Source organism: Capsicum annuum, chromosome 3 (assembly GCF_002878395.1).
Source record: "Capsicum annuum cultivar UCD-10X-F1 chromosome 3, UCD10Xv1.1, whole genome shotgun sequence".
In the NCBI taxonomy this organism is placed as follows: domain Eukaryota; kingdom Viridiplantae; phylum Streptophyta; class Magnoliopsida; order Solanales; family Solanaceae; genus Capsicum; species Capsicum annuum.
Genome location: NC_061113.1, coordinates 189,443,584 through 189,454,945, shown reverse-complemented (window position 1 = coordinate 189,454,945; position 11,362 = coordinate 189,443,584).

Sequence of the window (11,362 nt, the reverse complement as noted above, 5' to 3'; positions counted from 1 at the left end):
CCCACATGATTCAAAGTATTTCATACTTGGGAGGATATTTATGAAACATTTTGACTTGGATTTTTTCTTTACTAAATACACTCTAAGGCTCAAACTGGAAGAGGATTTTGCGGGGCATTACATTATCTCCCCCTTGAGAACATTCATCCTCGAATATCGTTTGATAGACTAAGAATACGGATCCACAAAACTTACTCAAGAAATAGGAATATCTCAGATCAGGACTACGCAACTAGAATGACTGACATATAGAGTTCTCACACTGGGCATGCATATATGATGAATGGAATACTCGACTGATGATACTCATAGCTGAATTCTCATAATACACATGCATATCTGATTAATGGACTCATAACTGGGAAGATCTCATCAATACACGACTGAACACACGCTGACAAGCTAAACTTTTTCTACTGAATGTGCATATCTAATCATGAATAACCAGCTAAGCTGGCTTTTGAAAGCACGACTTGACAATGCAACAATGATTGAGGCTAACTTTATAAGGAAAATATGAACTTGAATCGAGATGACTCTAATGTAATGTAACATCATAATACCATGGGGTATCTCCCCCTTGGGACTCTATGTCCCTCTAAACATACTTCGCTAAAATAATGGAGTGGTGTGCGGGGCACCTACAGACTTTGTCATAATTGACCGATCAAGATCTGAAACTTATGCATGACTCATGCTAACATATCATCTCAAAATGAGAGAAAAGGATCTATCAATTCATAACATAAAGATGAAGGGATCATAACATACCCGGGTCAATTTTAGGGGATCTTTCCCGATCAAGGCAAGCCTGAAGTGCGTAAAATCTATTATGAGCTGAAGGATGACTACATTGACTTCGGGGACCTGGCTTAGGACAGTCTCAAACTTTGTGACCGTTCTTTCCACATCCAAAGCACACATCACTACTAGCTCTACATACACCCTTATGATTCTTACCACATTCTTCATACAATGAGTAAGTATGAACACCACTAGTACTACTCTAGGCTTTAGAGCTTGAATCTCCCTCAAATCTGACACCCCCAAATACAGGTGTGATCACACTCGCTGAAGATGGAGTTGGAACTAAAAGTCTCCGACCACACTAAGAACTACTACCTTCTTTAGACCCTGATTGCGTGAAACCACGACTACCTGTCTTGGCTCTCTTACTCACTCTCCCTTTCTCCTTCATCTTATCTGCCTAAATCTGTTGTGCATGAATCATTAGCCTAGACAGATCCATATCTCTATTGATCATGTCAGCTCTACACTCTTTCAACATATCACTTGATACCATAGTCAAAAACTTACTCATACTCGCTCTAGGGTCAGCTATCAAGTCAGGAGCATACTTAGCTAATTGGTTAAACTTAAGACAATACTCTTTCACTGTCATGGAGTCTTGCCTTAGTTTTATAAACTTTTTTACCTTAGATTCTCTCATTTCTAGCAGTAAAAACCTATTTTGAAAGGCACTCTAAAACTCTAGCCAAGTCACGAGAGCTGCATTCACCCCTCTACTTTTCTCCCACATCACTACCTAATCATGACCAATATCTTTCAACCTATAATATGATAACTCAACACTCTCCTCCTCTGATATATGCATAATTTGGGTGATCTTGTTCACCTCCTCAAGAAATACATGCGAATCATCACCTACTACTGACCCAAAGAATTTGGGCGAGTTCATTTTCATGAAGCTTCTAATCCTGGCTATGGCAGAATTCCCATCATGCTGAGGTAGGACTGTAGCCTAATGGTTACCATGAATATTAGTCACTGTTTGGGCTAACACTTGGAAAGAAGCTCAAAACTTTTCATGTGGCACACTCTTATTTTCAGGATCTATTGACTGAGAGGGCTGATCATCAACCCTATGGACAAAGTCTCTGCGAGGGGGCATACTCTGTAAATAAAAGAAAGAAGTGGATTAGACTGAGGACTAACTTGAGCTCATGCTCTCTCACATGAAATGGTCACTGAAAGAAGAGAAACTGCTCATAAGAACATCTTATAGCGTCTTGTACATAAATATGGTGTGCTACACACCCATGTATAATAATCTACTAGATGCGGCTTTTTAGACTCCCTAGGATACTCTTGAACCTTAGGCTCTAATACCAAGTTTGTAACACCCCGAGATCTCATCCCGAGACTTCACATGGTGCTTATATCCCGGATGGACCACAAGCTAACCCTTTACTGATATCTGTACCTATATACTACACAATGTCTAAAATAAATGCGGAAACCAGCCATAAGGTTCAACACATCCATGAATACTCATAATACAGAAAACTGAATACTAAAACATCTGTCAGAAAAGCCTCTAAACTGTCTGAACTGTGGAGTTGATGGGACATGTCCCCAACTAACTCCGATGACTGAAAAGTAAATAAAGTCTTAAGCAATAATAGTACACTGAAATTTGTCCTCAGAAGAATAGGACTCACTGCTACTACTGCTGACTGGGACTAAACTATTAAGGATAAACTGGATCCTGTGCCTCTGAACCTATACTGTTAAATAAAACACCATAGCGCAAATACATCAGTACAAAAATGTACCAAGTATGTAGATGGGGTAGGCTAATGCAAGGATTCATGCATTCATATTATATAAACTTAATAATCATGAAAATGTTGCATGAGAATACATACATGAATGCACAGAACATGAATACAATTATCGAACCTCTAGATACTGCAACTCAGATACCACTTTATTGTAGACTGAACTCACTACTACCACTGAGATACTGAATCACTGACTCATCTGATACTAATAACTGAGGATTTGGATGTGCTAATATCAATGACAGAATTCTTGGACTTACTGCTTTCGACTGACAGGATTAGAGATCAACCATTCTACCATATGATTTCAGAAGATTTACCAATGATAAAAAATGTGATTATATCTGAATTTGACAACAAGAATACTCAATAGAAATCTGAGACTGTGATCAAGCCTGTCTGACAGCATATCTCTGAATATAATATCAAATAAATATATGTGAGACCAAGTCAATCTGATGGGATGGCCTATAAATCAATAGAACTATCTGATTTCCTCACAATGATAGATGACTATATCTAACAGTCCTAATTTCTAAAGACTAATTCTGAAATTGAGACTGAATCTGAAACTGAAACTGTGGGAAGTAGTCACTTAACCAACATGCCCGGACCTAACACATGTGGGGGCCAACCTATACCCCAGTTAAAAGGGTGTCAATACCGTGCCACTGGTAAAGACAGCTCTATGTGATCCTCATCTAGCAGGTCCTCAAACGAGAATGGTGGAGCCCTCATTTAGCAGGTCAAGCCACCTCTTCCACCCTCATCTAGCAGGTATGATGTCTCTCATCAACCCTTAACTAATAGGTGTGATGTCCCAACCTACGCTAGCTACGTAGTTCTGGAGCACAAGGATTGCTTCTAAGAATCACACCTTCTACTAGTAGGTGAGTTCTCATCCTTGAACTTGCTCGGTTCTCGTTTCTACTCCTAATTAAAAGACTCAGAACTGGATTCTTAACTAAACATTGGCTGAACTGAATTTGACACTGATCATATTACTCAAAAGGTCAGACTGAGTTACGCTGAGATCACTTGGTTCCGTATCTGATGGAAAATATATCAAATTATGGTATCTGGCTAACGATATAGAGATTGAATTGATTACTTGAATTGCTTCTGAGATTAGGATTGAATCACTTAAATACTATTAGAACTGAGATGATTACAGATCTGAGGCTAGGTTACTAACGATACAGAGATTTTAGAGATAACTGAGATTATCGAGCTTTATTAAGCTTCGCACTTGTCTGAGGAAATAGAGTTCTATAGTTCACTGAGTTCTGAGAATCATGGCTCAATTAGAATTATCGAGAAACTGACACAAGCTTTAGAAAATATCTCTATTTTTGGGTATAAATACCCCCAAGACCCAATAACATAAAAGTAAGACATAATCATTCTTCATCACAAATCATTCATGCATCATCACGGTCATCCATTAATCACTACCATCATTCATTCATTATTACAAGCATTCATTCATCATTACAATCATTCATGTATTATCACAATCGTTAAAGAATCACTTCAAGTATTTGGGAATCACAACATACTTTCCCTCTCAAGATCCTTAGGACATCACATTAAGCATTTAGGAAACATACACATCTATTCATCATCATATACTAGCCTAGGGAAGATATGTTATTAGATTATACCCCATTCAATGAGATCTTACATCAAGTACTTCATACCTATATCGATTTTGTCATGTATTAGGATATCACTTGATTTGGGGGAAACTTCATACTAACACGTCACTATTTACTTGCTAACCACTTGACATGTATTAAAATCTTAGCATATATTAAAGAGCACAAAATCGAGGAATTTACAACCATCATATCTTGACTTGTTCCTTTGTTCCCTAGGGTCTTTCAACAGCCACTAGACACGACCGATTTTACACCTACTTGGGGATTTCATGATATCTGGGCACATTTTACTCAATAAGGTATTTTATCAAACACTAGGCATGCAAGGACTAGCTCACAATTTGTAGTTTCCTATTCAATATACTATAGCAGCCCTTATGCTTCACCTAAGCTCTTTATCAAACCTATGGGGAACGTTCTTCACTTATTCAACCATTTCTACACCTAAAAGTCATGAACACATCACATGGAAAAACAATTTCAAGAGGGTCTATCACAAACATCACATGAATTCCACATACTAGGGTCAACTCTCATAAATTTTGTAGGCAAACATAAATCAAAACTCAACAATATGTTAAACATCCATTTCAACTCATACATCCTTTACAACTCATAAACATAAAAATCTTTTAGTTTTAAAAAGGGTTCTTGAGTTTCTTGGATGAAAGGGACCTAATAATCAACATCTACATACCTTAATATTTGAAATTGGATGAACTTTAGTGCTTGAAACTTTATCCACACTTGAAATAAATAAATTCTTGAAGCCCACACTATGAGGAACTTGATTCTTGAAGAAACCTTAAAGATTTATGGATAATTTTTGGAAGATTAGGGTTCTTGATTGAAACCCTAGTTATACCCTCTTAAAAGAGTTGAAAAAGAAAATGATTGAATTAGGGTTTGAATGAGGGTTCGTCATATTTATAGAGGCTTAAAAAGGGTGGGAAATGACCAAAATGCCCTTACAAAAACTCCCTTGAACTATTGAAAAAATATACTTGACGCCATCCAAGATAGGCCGTCAGGTTTGTGATAGGCCGTCACGAATGGTCGTCACAAAAGGGGTTCAAATTCTTGATTTTCTGCCCAGGGCTGACGACGTCATTAGAAATGTTATCAGAATGTGACGACATCATCAAAAAGGGCGTTAGAATCGTGATAGCCCATCAGAAACATCGTCACCGTTTTCCAGATTGATATGCTAGAGTAAAATGGGTATAACTCTTTGCTCCGATATTGGATTTAGGCAAAATTAGTATCGTTGAAAATCTAATTCAAACATATTTCATTTAATATAGATAAAACCACCCATTTACTAATATACAACTATTTATGGTTGATTAAAGTTGACCCAAATTTTGAGGGTCACTAAAACTTGAACGATAAGAAAGTTTTCAACTTGTTCATGAGTTAGGGGACCTCTATGATCTTAATTCATGCTCAAATAGATTCCCACATGATTGAAAGTATTTCATACTTGGGAAGATATTTTTGAAACATTTTGACTCGAATTTTCCCTTTACCAAATACGCTCTAAGGCTAAGACTGGAAGAGAATTTGCGGGGCATTACAATATTGCCCCAAAAATGGCCTTCTAATCTTTGTTCACTAGTTTTTCAGCTTTGTGCAATGCCACGATAAATTCCATATCTCGACCTGGGAGTATCAAAATCAAGTGTCATTATTTGTATTGAAAAAATAATTCACAAAGCTACATATTTTGTAGAAACCACTGTCAGATTGCATGTGAATTATCCCAGATATTGTCCCAAAAATGTCTTCTAATTTTTTTCCTATTTTATTAGCATTGTGCAGCGTCTCTATAAATTCTATATCTTTTCATACGAGCAACGAAATCAACAACGGATTTTTACGTTGGAATGCAGACTTGTATATTTGTTACACATGAAATCCATCATTGAAAAAAATTTATATTTTCTTAGGTAATTTTTTGAAGTTACAACCTAAATCTTATGATACTTCTTTTTTCCTTTAGCAGACTTTCTTCGGCAGGTCTTCAAACAAAGAAAGAATATCTTCAATACTTTAAGAATATGGTGAACTTTTATGACCAAACGATACCATATCCTCTACTTAAAATAGAAAATGTTAAACTATACTCTCCTGCTAGCATCCTCACCTTGAAAGTTCATCCTTCAGTAATAGGCGTCTTCTCACTTGATAGAGGATCACCTAACATGTCCCTTCAACTAGACCAATGGTCGATAAAAGAAGAAATTCATGTCCTTGATTTTAATAAGGTCATTAATACTACTGCTTTTATGTTGCATTCATCTAAACATGACAAAGAATCTGCTGCAACATATCTCAAAGGATCGAATAAAGGCTTTGCTACATGGAATTGTCCCTAATTAGGATTTGGTGAGTTTTATTATGTTACTTACTATTAGGACTGAGTATAGGATGTGCTTAGCCGTAGCAAGGAGACGCTCGAACAAACCAAGATTATGATGTTATTTTTTTCCTCTTTATTCATGCACGACATCAACGAGAATGTTTTGCAGGCCTTTTGTGAACTTTGGCATTCTTCGACTAATACAATATATGTTGGCACTAGTGAGATTTCTATTTTATTGTGGGATATACGTATGATTGAGGTCCATCAAGTACAAAAAACTTTCTTTGATGAAGTCATCCCTTCATTCCAAGAATTGACACAAGCAGATCAGCAAGGGAAGCCATTTTTGCCTAAAACTTGTGCTTACTTATTTTCAGCATTCTATCAGCTTTCAGATGGTATGTCTAAGAAGTTTTCTATCCTTGATTGGGTGAATTTTTTGTTCAAAGGACCAGTGCGGTACAAGGATCCTCCACCACAGGGCCCTAAATAGCAAGCTAAACCAAAGTCATATCATAGTCCCAATGGCTACATTGATATGTCATTTTTACTGCGAACGAAAAAAGAGAACATCTCTTTTGGCGAGTTAGGCATGGAAGGGTCTCTTAGAAAAGAGACAAACTTGCCTGCTTTTTTTTCTTGCTAGATTTTCTAGTTTTTTCTTCCAATTAAGAAAATTGACCACATCCGTCCTAGTATCTTTAAGATTGCAAGTCTAATGGCTCACGGGGAGAGGTTTGAACTAGCGAATCCCATTATGGCTAGTATATATAGAGGCTTGACAGAGATCTCAACTTCAACAAACTTTGGTTCAGGTGACATAATTTTTCCTATACAATATGTCTACGGATAGATTGGTGCATATTTTAACTCCTACTATCAAGCACGTTATTACAATGGTTCTCGTATGTGTAAGATTGTTGGGAAAGGATGGCTAGAAACTTTGATCTTTCTGGTGCAAGACAATTATTTCAAGATGTCGATATCTGCAGTTTTCCCACCTTGGCCATGCTACAACCGAAGGAGTTATTTATAGAAGACAACGAATTGTTTAGTTCTTGGAATGATTATTTCATTACTCTTCATTCGATCTACATTACCCTCCAGTGTGATTATCACTTTGTCAAGGAGCTTTACAGTCCCCATAGATTAAGCTGATAGTTTGGATTTGTTCAAGACCTTTTTGGAAACATCATCAAACGACCATATGACGGCACACTAAAATAATTAGTACAACTTTGGAACTCTTTCACTCTTCTTAGTAGTTCTTCAACCATTAGTATACCACCATATCCTGAAAGGCCTCTAATGACCCATAAGTATGAAAATTGGTGGTATATTGGTCGAACGTACCTTGTTGGATAGAATAAAATTATCTTAAAAGTTCCCCTCGGGCCATCGGAACAAGGTAAGTCTTCTAATTCCTCCCTCATTTAATCGAAGAGGAGTCCACTATCTTTTAGGTCTTCACCTTCAAGGGGTAAGTTAGTGAAAATTTAAAAAGGATCAAGTATACCTTCATTGAAATTGAATGACACACCTTCTGTGGATTCAAACAAGACTCATAAGTGAAACAATAATTCTACTTGCTTGAGACTAATAGTGGAAAGCTGTCAACCAAAATGCCACTCAAAGATAAGATTTTGCATATCCTCCTATTTAATGATGTTGTGGATGCTAATAGTGACACTGGCTCAATGGAAGAAGATCAATACCAACATTGGAAGCATAAAAGAAATAAGCCAAAAGAACAATCTAGTGAGTTTGTTGATTTGGACATTGCTACTATAGATAGCGAACCATTTTCTATTAATGACCCTAGCTCCATTATACCATTTCCTGAACTCGCAAAATAAGTAATATTAATTTCTTTCCTTTTAAAAAAAATAATACCCTGCTAATATATTTTTTTAAGTTGGATCTTCAAGGCATTTCTACCATTACGCTTAGCGGTACATTTGATGGTGTTACGAGTTCAAGTTGCATTGATACATCTTCTCCTCCAGTCACAGAAGCTTTGATAAATAACACAGAGGTTGTGGCTGCTCAAGCTAAGTCCCTAAAGTTCATGTACCTTCATTGTGTTTATCGTCATTTGTTTCCCCAAATTTTGAACCACAAGAAACGATCTTTAGTTTCAAGAAGTATTACATTCTTTAGATGTATAGTGCATTACATTAATGTCTAATCATGTTCTCCGTTGAATCTTCGGATGACTTAAAGTTATATAGAATTCTCCATATAACATATGAATTTGATTAGAACTCGTATTTGTGGACCTCAAAAGGTGCTTAACACCTTCCTTCTGAGGTAACTTGAATCTTTACCTGAATTTCTGGTGAAGTGAACTAATTAATTAAATAATGCATAGTTAATTTAGAATGTTGCTCTAACGCACCTTAATTCGTTAGGTGGTGACTCTTCTCTATTTAGACTCTCGAAAATAGGTTTCACATTGAATTTTACTTTTTGCGAGAAAAATAAGTGTGATAATTCTTTAAACAGTGTGCAAGAAAAGAATACCAATTGATGAGGTGTTGATCAAGATGGAAGTGGGAGATTCTATTCAGTGTTGTCATTGTAACAATAATGTGGAAGAGACTTTTGAACAATTTTTTATCAATTACCCTAACTCTAAAAAGGTGTTGCAAAATGTATGCTAATGTTGTTGGTCGGGAGGGTCCTTTTATTCAATTGAAGAATATCACTTTTAAGTGGTGGCAGACTGAATGTGTACCAAAAATTAATGCCTTTTTTCAAGGTTGTACCAGTTATAGCAATGTGGTAGATTTGAAAAAGGGAAAATGAAATTTATTATAGAGGTAAAATATCTTTTGTTGGTATGATTATGGAATTTAACAAAAAATTGCAAATGCTTTCTATTTCTATGTATCCTTGGTCGAAAGGCATCCCTGATAACTGACCTCAAGTGGTGAAGTATTTTGAGGAATATATACCTCTAGTTTTATACAAAGTGATCAAATGGCATCCACTGATTTCCTTAAGTGCAACTTAGATGGTGCTTGCAAGGATAATCCTGGTCCTAGTTCTATTGCTTTCTATATTAGAGATATTGTTGTCGATTTTAGATATGCTGGCACAAAATTAATAGAGGATGGGACAACCTTAGAAGCTAAAGTGATTGCCTTGAGATGTGGCTTAGAATATTGTATTGAATACAATTTTCTACCTGTTATGCTAAAACCTAACTCACTTGCTTTGTGAAAGGTGCTAGACGGAAGTTGAAAATCCCCTTGGAACATAAATATTGAGGTCAAAAGGATATCTCATATTAAAAAGAATATTCCAAGAATGATAGAGGTGGTATATAGAATGAGAGACGGAAATTCTCTGGCGAATTATTTTGCTAACCTAATTTTTTCTTTTGCAAGTATAATTAGACTAACTTTAATGACATCCAAGAGTCACAAATGCAGGAAAAATGATTATAAGGATGGACAAGAATCAAATCCCTAACTTGCGTATAAAAAAATATCAAAATAGGGACTATGGAATGTAATCAACAGCACAAAAACAACAACATCAACAACAACAACACAATAATATTTTAGCAACATTTTAGAAACAAAAAATAACAACTACAGCAACGGTGCAATAACACAACACAAAAAACTCAGAAACACTGTCGAGGTAGATATCAATGGATCTGATAGATCAACTGCTTTAGCAGTGGTATTAGCCCCATTTGAAGCTCAACCTACTAAGTGAGTAGTGATATAATTGACGTTCAATATGTACTCGATGTTACTATATCGATTATCGCTAATTTTCAATGAAGTCAAGCTGAAAAAGTCTTCACTGAGATTCAATTCATGACGTTTATGAGATTTTAAAGTGCCTAAAGTGATATTTATCCAACCTCACCTTCGTTTGATTGTAATGCAAAATTGATGATAAGGTGGAACCACCGCTGGATTTTCCTTTAGAAATTTCCATCAATCATTTCTTTGGAATTGGAAGCTCCACTAGCTATTTGGAGTTTGTAATGAGAAAGATGAAGTGGCAATGGAGAATTTGGGCCACTTTTGGCCCTAGACCAAGAGGTGTACATATTTTGTTTTTCAATAAAAGGTCGTTTAGGCTTGATTTTGATTAAAAAATTTATATTTGAAATTTTTATAGATGAACACTAATTTTCAAATAGATTAAAAAATTCATAATCAAATGAGTCCTTAATTTCAATCAGTATTTTAAAAGATTGGGGCATGAGGTGAGGTGTCTTACTTTGCACAGGGCGAGTCGTATGCCTCAAAGCGATGGGGCATAAATTCATGGATCTTTGAATTCTTAATTTATAATATAGTAAAATAGTATTAAAAAACAAAAATTATAAATACTAAATTAATAGTTTAACACAATTAAAAATATGATTAAAGAGATTCATACAAATAAAACTTCTAATATAATATTACAAATATAAATAAAGATATGATATAAATGCTACTATTAGATGAGCATCAACTCTTACATTTTAACTTTCAAATAATTAAAAAAAATTATATTTGTAAAATATTGCTATCGTGCTATGCAAATTTGCATCTCTAAAAAAAAATAATCAATAAACGTTATTAGTGTCTTCATGGTAATTTTGAGATAACAAACTATGATAATTTACTTTCAAATAGCGATTACTTTAGGACATGACAATAATAAAATAAGATAATTTTGAGGCGTATGACAATAATATAAAGACCAATAAAAAGGGCAGTCCGGTGCACTAAAGCTACTGC